The following is a 14,403-nucleotide window of genomic DNA, read 5'->3' on the forward strand; positions in this document are numbered from 1 at the left end:
TTGTAGGCTCAAAGTGTCACACTCTAATCAGCTAAACACCTGCAAAGGGTTCCTGAGCCTTTAAATGGTCTCTCAGTCTGGTTCAGTTGAATTCACAATCATGGGGAAGACTGCTGACCTGACAGTTGTGCAGAAAACCATCATTGACACCCTCCACAAGGAGGGAAAGCCTCAAAAGGTAATTGCAAAAGAAGTTGGATGTTCTCAAAGTGCTGTATCAAAGCACATTAATAGAAAGTTAAGTGGAAGGGAAAAGTGTGGAAGAAAAAGGTGCACAAGCAGCAGGGATGACCGTAGCCTGGAGAGGATTGTCAGGAAAAGGCCATTCAAATGTGTGGGGAGCTTCACAAGGAGTGGACTGAGGCTGGAGTTACTGCATCAAGAGCCACCAAACACAGGCGGGTCCTGGACATGGGCTTCAAATGTCAAATGTCTTACCTGGGCTAAAGAAAAAAGAACTGGTCTGTTGCTCAGTGGTCCAAAGTCCTCTTTTCTGATGAGAGCAAATTTTGCATCTCATTTGGAAACCAAGGTCCCAGAGTCTGGAGGAAGAATGGAGAGGCACACAATCCAAGATGCTTGAAGTCCAGTGTGAAGTTTCCACAGTCTGTGTTGGTTTGGGGAGCCATGTCATCGGCTGGTGTTGGTCCACTGTGCTTTATTAAGTCCAGAGTCAAGCAGCCGTCTACCGGGACATTTTAGAACACTTCATGCTTCCTTCAGCAGACAAGCTTTATGGAGATGCTGACTTCATTTTCCAGCAGCACCTGCCCACACTGCCAAAAGTACCAAAACCTGGTTCAATGACCATGGTATTACTGTGCTTGATTGGCCAGCAAACTCGCCTGACCTGAACCCCATAGAGAATCTATGGGGCATTATAAGAGAAAGATGAGAGACATGAGACCAAACAATGCAGAAGAGCTGAAGGCCGCTATTGAAGCATCTTGGTCTTCCATAACACCTCAGCAGTGCCACAGGCTGATAGCATCCATGCCACGCCGCATTGAGGCAGTAATTAATGCAAGAGTACATATGATTATACTTTTCAGAGGGCCGACATTTCTGTATTTAAAATCCTTTTTTTTTTATTGATTTCATGTAATATTCTAATTTTCTGAGATTCTGAATTTGGGGTTTTCGTAAGCTGTAAGCCATAATCATCAAAATTATATCAAATAAAGGCTTGAAATATCTTACTTTGCTTGTAATGAGTTTATATAATATATTAGTTTCACCTTTTAAGTTGAATTACTGAAATTAATGAACTTTTGCACGATATTCTAATTTTTCGAGTTTCACCTGTATTCATAAAAATATAGGTTAGGCTGCCCACAGATAACATAAATATTTTTGTAGCAGGCCGGTAGAGCTCATAAAATGTAAACAACCGGAGGTAGCTAACGCAGCTAACCATTGTAAACGTCTACTCTCTCTGGCATTGAATGTAGCTGATACGGAACCGGACACGGGCATTCTCTCCTTCTAATCATATGATCGAAGCACTCAGTTTCTAAAAAGTTTTTTTATCTTCTTTGAAATGTTAAAACAACCAACAACAGCACATGTGGAACCTGAACTCATTCTCTCGCTGCTAGTAACTTACTGGTCGATCGCTACGAACCGGAAGTTGACAACAGGCATTGTCGTCATGGCAGCGCACATTGTTTAGAGCAGAATAAGGTGGATACAAACATATATATATATATATATATATATATATATATATATATATATATATATATATATAGATGCTAGACTGCCCCGGAAGTTGCGTGACTCGCTTTGTGTCCAGCAAGTTTTTTCACCACAGTGAAAATGGTTTTGAAAGTCTAAAAAATTATTACTATCTTTTTTCAAAACATGCTGACTTTTGGACTTTACAACTTTGAGTTATTGAAATGTTAGGACAACACGAATCGGAAATCCTATGTGGCCACCACTGGAATCAAAATCCATGAATAAATTAATCTGTTATATTAGGCCTAATAATAAACACCAGGACATGAAATTTTAATTCTAATGAATGTGAAAATGTTTTAGTTCATCAACAATCACAGAACTTGCTATTGTAGTAATTACAGATACAAATTTGATTATTTATGTTATATTATTTTCTTTGTAAAATAAAAACAAATCAATACAATAGCTTATAAAAACATCACCAATGTGTATTTCAATGTATAGTAAAAACCTTAGACATGTATGAAACACATATAGGCCTAACCCAAAATGGTTAATAAAGAATATGAACATTCGCTAAACTGGGAAAACGAACTAGAAACTTTAGAAAGCAATATTTGTTTTACTGTGAGCAAAAATATCATGCTGTAAAATCATTATGAACGAATTCGCCTAAAAGTGGGCTCACTTGAACAAGGCATCTGGTTGTTTTGGGTGCAAACCCCGCACATCATTCACTGACGCTTGTGGATCGATTACTCAACACAGGTACTCTCTACCTTCCATGTGCAGCTCCCACACACTACCTTTTGACATTTGTCACAAGTGTCCTTAGTTTTGTTTTTCTTGCAGTTTCTCCACACTTGGCACTGCCTTCTCCTCTCCATCATCAGCGGCTCCTGTCTGGGTCCTCGCACCGTCAGCTGTTTGGCTTTTGCTCTCATATGGCCGTAGCGAATTCATATGTCGCATTATGAAGTTCCTCCGTGACATTCTCTCATGTGTGCATTTCTTGAACATGATGGAAGCATTTATCGCAGCCAGGTCAAGGATATTATAAAACACAGCCACTGGCCACCTACATGTGGGTGCTTTCACAGAGTATTTACTCGCCATTTGATCTCATCTTCTCCGAACTTGGTTCTGTTGTAGTATGTGACTGTCTATTCGCCTTATTCACCTGGCGGCCATTTTGAAAACTCGAACGCCGTTGAGAGGTACACAAACCCGGAAGTTTGACTCCGACGCAGCAGCACCAGCAATGGAAACTCCAGTGTGGACCACCAATCTTTCCTGTCTGCCCGAATTAACAGAACAAAATGTGGAGCAGTTGGCCAGTACCGACTGCAACATCCCCCGGGCTGTGTTAATTAAGGGATACAGTAACTGGATCGAAGGATTTATCCACGACATTGAAGGTATGAATGGACGCTAATTTACCTCAGTTTCTGCTAGCTTGTAGCAGCTAGGGGTAAGTTAACATTAGTAAGCTGTAAGTGATATGGAGTTGTTGACTCTGTGTACTATGTTAGATTTTATTTAACATTTATTTAACAATTGTCTTTAATCGACAGTCAATAAGAGCCCATCACACATATTTGTGAAGGCTAGGTCTTTTCCCTCGGTGTGGAAAAATGAGGCACCTTACAACATACAGGTGCTAAGTGGACAAACTGCTCAGTTCGCAGAGCAGTGCCACAGTTAAACCAGCTTGCTAAATGTTCATTATGAGTTTATATCAACAATGTACCTTTACCTGACTGAAAATATCATGTTGATTTTATCTCATTAACATGTTATCTGTAGTTGATGTAATATCACATAAGCCTCATTGATATCTACTCAAATATTATCTTGTTTCAAATTAGCAAAGCCAGACAGGGCTAGGTGCATGTTGCTATTGCGTGTTGACAATGATAGTGTAATGAAATCAGGTAAGTGATAAGGTAAGGTAAGTATTAACATTCATGTTAAGATAAGAGTTGCTCAGTTCTTGGAGCAGTGTAGTTATCCAGGGTTGAGGAAGGTTCTTCAAAATGTAATTAGCTTACAAATCACTTGTCTGTTTAAAATTGGCATATGGAATTCATACTGTTCAATCTTAATATGAGCTTTTCCACAACCCTGACTTTTTTGTACAATGAGTGCCCAACATATTAGGTATCTTTAAAGTTGTGTTCGCAAGTATCACAGCTGTAAACAACCTACCACTACCAGCATGTAGCTGTAATATTTTCATGGCAGATCATTTAAATGCCAGATGTACCTAATTCATTGCACACTCAGTGTATGTGTGTATGTATGCATATGTATATGTAAATGTGTGTATGTATGTATATATATATATATATATATATATATATATATATATATATGTATGCAATATATTTGTTAATAGCAACTCTGAGGTGTCAAGTGTCTAAATTTTGATTATCTTTTCAGGTGGAGCTGTCACTTGAGCAGCTATTTATAAGGGAGACGCAGTGCAACTGCAAAGCTGGCTTGGGACAGTGCAACCATCTCATCGGGCTGCTCTACACTCTCGCTCACTTTACCAAGATGGGCTACACATCTGTCCCCCAACAACGAGCAAGACGTCACTGCCTCAAGCCTGGCACGTTCCATCGAGGGCCCTGGGTGTCAGTCCAAGAACGGTGAGCTCTGTGAGTGTCTCAAAGCTAAAACCACCAGTGACCAACGCACATCCGCCAAAGAGGCAACGCTCGTCTGAAGGGGTGATGTCAAACCTGTACTGTCCTGTGCCACTCCCGCTTCCATCAAATGCCTTTACAGAGAGCCTACACCGAAACCTGAGTCAAATAGAAAGCAAGAGTCAGATGTTCAAGCTGCTGGAGAACAGAAAACAGCCTGCTGCTCTTGTCTCTACTGACTTTGGAGACCTTCCAAAGGGATCTGTGCTTACCTACCACGCAACACAGTCTTCCAGGGTTAATGATGATCCCCTGTTTCCCTTACCATCACAGCCATGCTCATTTTACACTGTCCTGGATGACACTGAGTCGTGCTACTATAGTGGCCTGGTGGTCACTCAGGCTGTTGCAATACAGCTGGAGATAGAGACAAGGGAACAGAGCCATAGCAAGACCTGGCATAAAGTTCGAGCCAACGTCTTACCTCCTCTTCCTTCAAGAGGATTTGTTCAAGGGTGGCAGACTACAACATATTAGCTGCCAATTTGAAAAAGAAAATAGTGCAGACTAAGGTGATGAAGAGAGGCTTGGAACTGGAGCCTGTTGCTGCGGCCGAATATCAAGACCTCACTGGCTATGAGATCTTCCCCTGTGGGTTCGTCATCAACCACCACGCCCCACACCTAGGTGCCTCACCTGACCGAAAAGTGATTGACCCCAGTGCCTCACCAACGCACGGCCTCCTGGCGATCAAGTGCCCCAACAAAGGGAGCGTGAGAGATTGCAAGTACTTGCGTTGCAAGGCTGATGGTAGCCTAGCCTGAAGACCACACATGAATACTATTTTCAAGTGATGGGGCAGATGGGCATCACTGGGTTGAAGTGGTGTGACTTTTTTTGTGAAGTGCAGTGATGACCATCACTTGGAGCGGGTGCACTTCCAACCAAAGGAGTGGGAGAACCAGGGTTTCCGTTGTCCGTAATTACCGGACATTGGCCGGTAAAAAAATTAAATGTCCGACAGAATTAAATCTCTCCGGTCAAATTGTCCGATTAAAATTGCCTAATAATCCCGTCCCCCTAACACAATCTGAATTTGAGAATAAGCCTAAAATGTATAAAGCAAAAATACACCGATCTCTTGCTATGTTATAAAGGAACAGGCTCTATCGTTTGAAAGTTATGAAACAACATCGCATGCTGCATTTCAAATAAAGCGCACGCCTAAAACGGCTGCAATATCTAAACAACGAACGATTGAGTGAGACGTTTCAAATATGGCCAGGCCCAGGCAGACTAGCTTTAAAAGCTTTTTTCAGAGGCCAGACGATGGTGAATCAGGAACATCTCATTATAGATAGATCAGCGCTTCTAATCCGCGCATTCGTGCAGTTTTTTTTCTCTATCATCAAAACTGAATAGCCTATGTTCATCAGTGCATGGTTACAGTCTATATCAATCAGGGACACGTTTGTGTGCATTTTATTTTGTGATTTCACCGGAATTAATAGAGAGTCTCCGCAAAGGCGATAGATTGAAACGCGCGTCCTAGTGAAGATTGCGCAACTCGCGCAGCGCGTCGTCCATGCAACTGATAGCAGCGGACACGAGCGCTCAGCTTGATTTCAAAAACAACAGATTTTAGCGCTAGATCTCTTATTTAATAACGGACTAAATGAATGATCTGCTAGTTAACTGGAGATGTTTTATTTATTTGTATTAGGTACATCCGTGCCTCAATGTTTCAAAAAGTGAATGTGTGTGAAACCACAGTAAAAAAGTTTTTTTTCACAGTTTTTCCGTCTATTTGAAAGTTAAGCTAATAATAATATGTTGCATTCTATACGGCCTGATTATGTCATTTTTTAAGTTACATAGACTGCCTCCAATTTTCCTCAACTTGACTAATTAAGAGGCGATATATTTGACCGGCATATCATCAAAATGTCCGTAAAACGAAACCTCTGACCGGCACCATTTTTTTCTAGCGGAAACTCTGGGGAGAACATAAAATGTAAATTGGACACATTCTTTTTCTCTCACTTTCTGCCTTCCTTGTGTAACAAAATCATGTAATACATCACTGATAATCTGTTTATATATATAGTTCTTTTGTTAATGTTTTTAAATGGTTTGTTTCTAATGTTCTGACCTGTTCCGGTTCCTTTTCCATACTTCTATGTACATGGTTACCTTTACAAACCTAGACCATTGTGCCTATGTCAATGTTTGTTTTAATGTTTTCTGATATTCCGACCTGTTCTGGTTCCGGTATATTAAATTATAAAGTTATGAAGGACATCATCCATGTGTAATACAATTGTACTTTATTCTTTAGATAGATACACATCCAGTAGATTATACATACACACACACACACATACATGTAAAACAATCAAATCACTCACAGGTATGTAAAAGTAAAGAGCATGAGAAGTGATTATAGGGACTGATCCTGTGATACACTGACCATGATAAGGTGCTATGTTAACAATACAAGTTCACATATGTATAGATTCATAAAGAAGAACAATGATGGTTAAGGCTTTGTACAGATTCATAAAGAAGAACAATAATGATTAAGGCTTTGTACAGATTCATAAAGAAGAACAATAATGATTAAGGCTTTGTTCAGATTCGTAAAGATGAAAACTTTCTATTCAAGGTTTGAATACATTTGTAGATTTTAAGATTTCAGTTGTAGAGATTTATATAACATTGGTAGATATTTACATTAACATTACAATTTTAAAAGAGAGGACTTTGAAAATTAGTTAAGAGGGCACAGACGGCCCACAGTTGGTTAACGGAGCCCACCAGTGTCATGGGTAAGACTTTATCAAAAATATGGTACTCTTTAATCCGCCTAATAGCGCGCTCTACATGAATTCGCAGTCTTGCTATCGCTTGAGTCTTTCGTACTTCGTCTGCAGTGAAGTGTCCACTTGGGCCTAAAAAAGGAGGGATTACAAGGGAGAACTGTATTTCAGCGAGAGGGTCCTTGATGAGAAAGCCTTTATCGGCCATTACCATATCTCCTTCGAGAACAGAAAGGATACCTGATTTTTTGGTAATTTCTTTGTCAGATATTGAACCTGTATATTAGGGCTGGGATAAACGATTATTTTTTAAACGATTAATCTAGCGATTATTATTTTCGATGCATCGATTAATCTAACGATTAGTTTTTTCAGTCCGATTCGATTTCGATTCGACTTGTGACAACACTGGTAATACCGGTTTCATCGGGGGTGGGGTGTATAAAATGTAAAAAAAAAAAACATTTGCCGGGAGTTTGATTGACAGGCGATCTGATCAATCAATCATAATACTCCATTTTTGTCCGACAAAGTAGTCAGGAGAGAGAAGATTAACGTAGGTGGATTTGAATTTGAATAATGGATTGTAGGCTACCGTACTGACATCTTTCCGTGGTTAAAACAACAGTCCTTCTGATGTAGGCTACATTCATGTTTAGCCTATTTAATTAACCAAGGAAAAGATGATCGGTTCACGAGCAGCTTTAACTGAGGCAATCTGTCACGACACATTAAAGAGCCACAAAATAGTAGGCCTATTTATGGTTTAATTTTCTTTGAATGACCAAATTTGAAAGTTGAGACTTTATTAAATGTTACCTGCTTGGTCCTGTCTGTCAGCGCGTTGTCTGTGTCCTCTATGTATTTTTCACGACATTCATAGCTATAAGCGCTTTATTAATAGCTATAAGCGAAAACTTTAGGTGTCGACAACGTACTATAGCCTACTCCAACATCGAGTGCAAAGTGGGGAGTTGAAAAAAAAACTTACGGTGCTCTGTCATCTGCAGCTGCAACCGGGTGGCGCCTCTTAAGGTGCTGGTGCATTGCCGTAGCGCTAGAATGGAAGGCCATCTCCATTTTGCAAAGACGACATATCACGGAATTGTTTCCTTTTAAATTAAAGAATTCCCATACTTTAGAGGAACGAGTGCATGCCGCCTTGCACTTCTGATAGTCTGAGGAGCCACTCGTGTTGCTACTACTTGCCGGCGCCACCATCTTTGTTTTGGGTCTGACGAATCGACGCGCATATTTTGCGTCTACATATTTTTTGCGTCGACGTCATCGATGACGTCTACGCGTTGTCCCAGCCCTACTGTATATAAATCACTGACAAAAGTCACTTCACCTGAGGGGGCAATGCCTATTAGGCCCTTAAATGTGGTGTTACCTTTGTAGTGTGAATAAATCGCTGAGTTAAGTACCTTGGAGCTAGGTTTCTGTACATGAATTTCTGTGCAATCCAATATAACTCTAGTAGCCGGGAACGTGCATTTAAAACAATCTGGCATAAGTTCATCCACAGGTTTCCTTGAAGGCCACATTGGAAGTGATCCCAACATAAAATACAAAAAATTGACCCAGGTCACACAGATCCTGCTTACTGTTGACTGCGATACATGGAAACGGGTTTCAAGATCCTGCTCAGGAAATCCCTGCCTCAACCTACAAAGAAAAAACTGGTCCATAGTGGACAATTTAGAGGCGCTAAAGCCTTGACGAAGTACATCCCCACTTGTATGTTTAAGTCGCTGAGCCTGACTCCATCCCACCATATTTTCTGCAGTAGGTTGCAGGGCCATAAACACAGCTTTAAATGTATCATAATCTGGGAACCCTGTATAAAATGAAATCTGTTTATCGTCACCTTGAAAATTCGAAATCAAAAACTGTTTTTGTTGAAGCTCTAAAATTAAAAGTTCTTGATCACCGATGGTCTTGCGAGCTTCCTCAAGTTGATCTTGAAGTGAGGGAGGCAGTGCAGCATATTCATGGTCTGGGTGCGGAGGTGGTGTCTCTTCACTGGAAGTATAAGAGAAACATATTGATGGACACATTAGGCGTTTTACAATGATACTCATGCTCAATTCATGTAACCAATTACATCTTTTATGTACCTCAACACATTCACACCATGTCGATCATCGAGCTCCGTGGAAACATTACTGGAAATCATCAACAGAGAAATACTGTCACTACACAGTTAATAAATGCATTGCACACTAGTAACTTCTAACAACACTCCTCCTCTCTGGTCTGACAGAACTCCATGCAAACACAGTTGGCACAGCTCCCTGTTTCAACTTGGTGATGCCAGTCTTGCTTTTCACAATGCAGTCTGGGAGGAAATGCTCCGAGCACACTTTTGTGTATGTGTTTATCTGCATCAGAAAATAAAATGCAATCATATAAACATTTTTACATGTATAATTGTATTGATCAGACTCAATCTGACTCCTGTACATCCTCCTCCTAGCTAGGAAAACTGATGTGATGTATCCCCTAGGTTAGCTTGTGACTAGAAGCTAAATACCACACACCGATCGCGCCCGCGCCTCTCTCACACTCTCACACACACACACACACACACACACACACACACACACACACACACACACACACACACACACACACACACACACACACACACACACACACACACACACACACACTTCGATCGCGCCCCGCTTTTTATTTATTTTTATACCGTGTATTGTCCGTGTAAATTCGTGCACCGAACCGTGACGGCCGTACCGTTTCGGTTCAATACGAATACATGTACCGTTCCACCCCTACTCAGAATATGCTTATACTAGTGAATCTGTGGTGGTAGATTTTAATAACATACTACTAATTTTGGACTAGGCTGTATATTTCAACAACCTGGCTCTCTGCCTTAATCTATCTACTAAAACTTGCTAGTTCTAGCCTAGCTAGCGATACATAAGGATGGCTGGCGCGAAACAGACGTTCCGAAGCTTTGCGAGATCCCGAAGCAAAGATGATTCGAAACACTGATCCGAAGCGTGATTCAAAACACCCACGTCACGTGACAACGGCTAAATGAAGCGTCTAAGTGTTTCATCAGGTGGAGTGCTCCGCCGAATCAGGGTTTCATTGATTGGTCGGTTCGGGAACAAATCACACAATCACACAGTATAAAAGTTTTGTCAACGCATTTTCATATCGTGGGTTTTTGTGAGAGGAGTTTGGTTTTGAGATAGTGGATTTTTGGTGATATAGTGACATTTATAGTGCGATTTGTTTAGTTATATTTAGGATTTAATTTACATTTACACATTGACTTAGAGACACACAGAGTACATATAGTGACACATGAATAGATGCATTGATAGAAATATATATATATATATATATATATATATATATATATATATATATATATATATATATATATATATATATAGATACATATAGATTATTAGATAGATAGGCTACATATAATATAGATACATAGATAGATAGATATAGATAGATAGATAGATAGATAGATAGATAGATAGATAGATAGATAGATAGATAGATAGATAGAAATGGAGGCTCCACAGAAGAGATGCCGTACATCTGTGGTGTGGGAGCATTTCCATTTGGAAACCCCAAATAAAGTGAGATGTGTGTATTGTGATCGGCAGCTCGCCTACTGCAACAATACATCATCCATGATGCGCCATTTGAGGAGCATTCATCCTGCCATTCTGCAGGGTGCAGAGGATGGTAGTGTTCCCCTGTACCAAGGCCTGCTACTGACACTGCTGGGCCATCTAAGCAAGGTATGCATTGTTTGAAATATAGGCTAATTATAAGTGAAATATAATAACTAAGTGTTGGGCCATTGTTTAGAAAGGCCATGGACTAAGACATGCCTAACATCCCAATCACAACTGCCAATCACTTTAAAAACAAATGTTGTCAATATAATATTATACTTTGTGAATATACATTTTATATGTCTACATATGAGTACCCAATCTACAGCCAAGACATCATTTTGTTTTTTTGTAATTGTTGTATTTCTATAATGCACTTTATCTTTCTCTGCACACTGAGCATAAATATTCATAACATAACTTTGTTTAGGAAGGTTTCCAAATGAACCAGTAGACTACTTTCACGGTAGGCTACTATTTTTCCAATATATTTGTCTGAAAGTATGTTTTATCTTCTCTTTTAAAAAGGCAGACAGAGGGAATTGGATGAGGCTCTTCTGAACATGGTGGTGAAGGATCTGCAGCCCTTCACCATCGTGGAGGATGAGGGTTTCAGGGCCTTTGTGAACAAGCTTGATCCAAGCTATGTCCTCCCATCCCGAAGGTGCTTAAAACAATGGTCAGCTTAAAGGTACAACACAACCAAGGAGAAGACAATGGAGGACCTACAAAAGGCGGAATTTGTTAGCCTTACGGCTGACATGTGGTCTTCCATTAATATGGATGGATATCTTGGTGTAACATGCCATTACATAACACCAGAGGCAACAATGGCAACTGTTTTACTGGGTGTAAGGAGGTTTTACCAAACCCACACAGCCCAGCATCTCATGGAGGCTAAAGCCTTGCTAATGGCTGAGTGGGGAATAACCTCCAAAGTTCACTGCATGGTGACTGACAATGCATCCAACATGATCCTAAGTGCTCCTACTCAACCTTCAGCCATGTCCCATGTTTTGCTCATAATTTGAATTTGATAGTGAAAAGGCCCTGGATCAAACCCCAGTCATCAATGAAATTCGCCAGAAAGCCAGAAAGATAGTGGGGTTGTTCAGATCCAGCTGCAAAGCAAAGGACAAGCTTGTGGAGATGCAGAGCTTGATGGGCAGACCAAGTCTGAAAATGATACAGGAGGTTGAAACGAGATGGAACAGCACATTCGACATGCTACAACGCTTGTATGAGCAACGTGAGCCAGTGGCTGCTGCACTTGCCAATTTAAACAGTGATACTGCTCCCCTGACAAGTCTTGAGTATGACATTATTCAACAGTCATTGACACTTCTTCAACCATTCAAACTAGCAACAACAGAGATGTCAGAGGAACAGAGAGTGTCTGCTTCAAAGCTCATACCATTGTACAGGATGTTGCAGCACAAGCTTGCACAGAAAAAGGAAATGCAACGCAGGAATCAACTGTACAATTAGGTAGGACACTATGACCATACGTGTAATTGGCCATAACTCTCATATTGTTGTCATTATTTTAATTAATATGGTTTTCTCTTGTGTTGGCTCATAGGCTCACATCTACAAGAAGGTCTGCACTCCAGATGTGGAGGGTACGAGACTTTTAGAGCCTTGGCACTGGCTACACTGCTGGACCCAAGGTTTAAAAATGTGGCTTTTGGAAATCCTGCCAAAGCCCTGGATGCTGAAAAGCACATCACACTGGAGTGTGCTTCACTGATGCGTTCAAACACAACTCCTGGTGAGTTTCAGTCTATGTTATCTTATGTAATGTGATTCATGAAATTTATACTTCATATGTGTTGTCAGTTTATGATTTGTTACTAATTGCCGTTTTCTTTTAATTCAGAACCACAAATGTCAACATCAGGCCCATCATCAACACCAGTTGAAACACAAGACAGTTTATGGGAACATTTTGACAATCGTATCCGTGAGACCCAGATGATACACAATCCTACAGCTGATGCCACAGTGGAAGTGAAAAAATACCTCAGCGATGCGTTTTTGCCCAGAACTCATGATCCTCTAACTTACTGGAAAGAGAGAGCAGTAATCTTTCCTCATTTGTATGTCCTAGCTAAAAAATATCTTTGTATGCCAGCAACAAGTGTCCCTTGTGAGAGAATTTTTTCAAAGGCTGGAGAAATTATCTGTAAAAAAGAAGTAGGCTGAGTCCTTCAACAGCAGAGAAATTAATATTTTTGAATAAAAATCTATAAGAAAGGGAGACATTGTGGCTTGATTTATTTTTATTAATATTCATTTTTCATGACCAAAATCACATTATGCAATGTGAAGAGACTACAGGTTACAAGCTTCATATATTACAAAAATACAATAAAAAAAAAAAAAACCAACACATTTTTTTATTAGCTCTTTGTAAAGGTTGTTTCAGATCAACACCTGCAAGTGACCACTAGGTGTCACCGTGGAGACGGGTTTCGGATTGATTCGAAGCCTCGAAACAAAATGGCACATTTGCTTCGACTGTTTCATTGCTTCACGAAGCCTCGATCTGCCCATCTCTAGCGATACAAGCTAGACGGCTCAGCCTCACAGCACCAGACATATAATAAAACTTACCTTAAAATTACGACCAGGATCCCTTCTGATGTTTATTATCCATTGTCGATGTAGTCCAGGATCTTTGGGGAAACGGTGAAACGTTTGTCCTCTGTTGGACTTTTTCCTGTGTGATGAAGTGCATCGGGGAACACAGCAGTGAGGTGCCATTGCACTGAGAGAAATCGCGTTGTGAGAACTACCGGAAGTGGTAAGTGTACCCCTCAGGCTCGGTGGAACGTTCGAGGTGAATAAGGCGAATGGTTTATCCTTTTGGCCACTTGTGATGGCAACAGCTGTGTGGACAGTACTTTCCTTCTTTTGCACTGATAGACTGTGAGCTTTGCATTGTCACTTCTCAGCACCTCCGTGGTGAACAGCGCCCTTTGTTCCTTTACGTAGCAAACGCTGAAATGCGTGCGGTCAAAATGAACGTTATGGCCATTCAAGGTAGAACACTCAGAACTGTTTTTTTTTTTTTTTTAAATTTTAATAAAATAACAAAGTTAGAATAAAATATAGACACATTTAAGAAAAGTCATGGTCCTATGGTTATATGCATATCATTTTCTCAAACACTGCACTTTTAATTGACCTACAGGATTTTTTACAATTCAAAGTGTATTACAAGGTACATATGAATGACAATGATAGATCCTTGGCAGAAAAGTCACATTTATTATATGTAATATGTAAATTTAATGTCGTTTAATTCATTAAACGTATTATAAAATATATATATAAAAAAAGTGGATATAAAATATTTACCTGCTCTATCAAAGAGTCTTAACCAGTCAGATTTCACATAGGCTAAATGAAAAATATGAATAAACACCAGTACGTCACAGACACTTAATAAACGCGTGTTCGTCAATATAGTAGAGACTGGCTATCTTCTGCACTCAACAGACAGCATGTCTTTCTGTTATATGGATTTTAATCGCGGCTGGCTCTCTCTATATGGCTCTGGACCGCAGTGACCAG

The 14,403-nt window shown here is 40.1% G+C and overlaps 3 long non-coding RNA genes across 3 annotated transcripts; 2 read left to right on the forward strand and 1 right to left on the reverse strand.

The window, feature by feature from the left end:
* The first annotated feature begins 2,769 nt into the window (after positions 1-2,769).
* On the forward strand, positions 2,770-6,638 carry LOC127643759 (uncharacterized). The gene is made up of 2 exons (XR_007970571.1): positions 2,770-3,101; positions 4,126-6,638. It is a non-coding gene; the product is annotated as an uncharacterized LOC127643759 (long non-coding RNA).
* Positions 6,639-6,731: 93 nt separating this feature from the next.
* LOC127643758 (uncharacterized) lies at positions 6,732-13,801 on the reverse strand. The gene is made up of 3 exons (XR_007970570.1): positions 13,441-13,801; positions 9,274-9,321; positions 6,732-9,178 (listed from the first exon to the last, which is right to left on the reverse strand). It is a non-coding gene; the product is annotated as an uncharacterized LOC127643758 (long non-coding RNA).
* LOC127643757 (uncharacterized) lies at positions 11,873-12,998 on the forward strand. The gene is made up of 3 exons (XR_007970569.1): positions 11,873-12,312; positions 12,407-12,595; positions 12,704-12,998. It is a non-coding gene; the product is annotated as an uncharacterized LOC127643757 (long non-coding RNA).
* Positions 13,802-14,403: the final 602 nt, after the last annotated feature.

Source organism: Xyrauchen texanus, chromosome 5 (genome assembly GCF_025860055.1).
Source record: "Xyrauchen texanus isolate HMW12.3.18 chromosome 5, RBS_HiC_50CHRs, whole genome shotgun sequence".
Classification (NCBI taxonomy): domain Eukaryota; kingdom Metazoa; phylum Chordata; class Actinopteri; order Cypriniformes; family Catostomidae; genus Xyrauchen; species Xyrauchen texanus.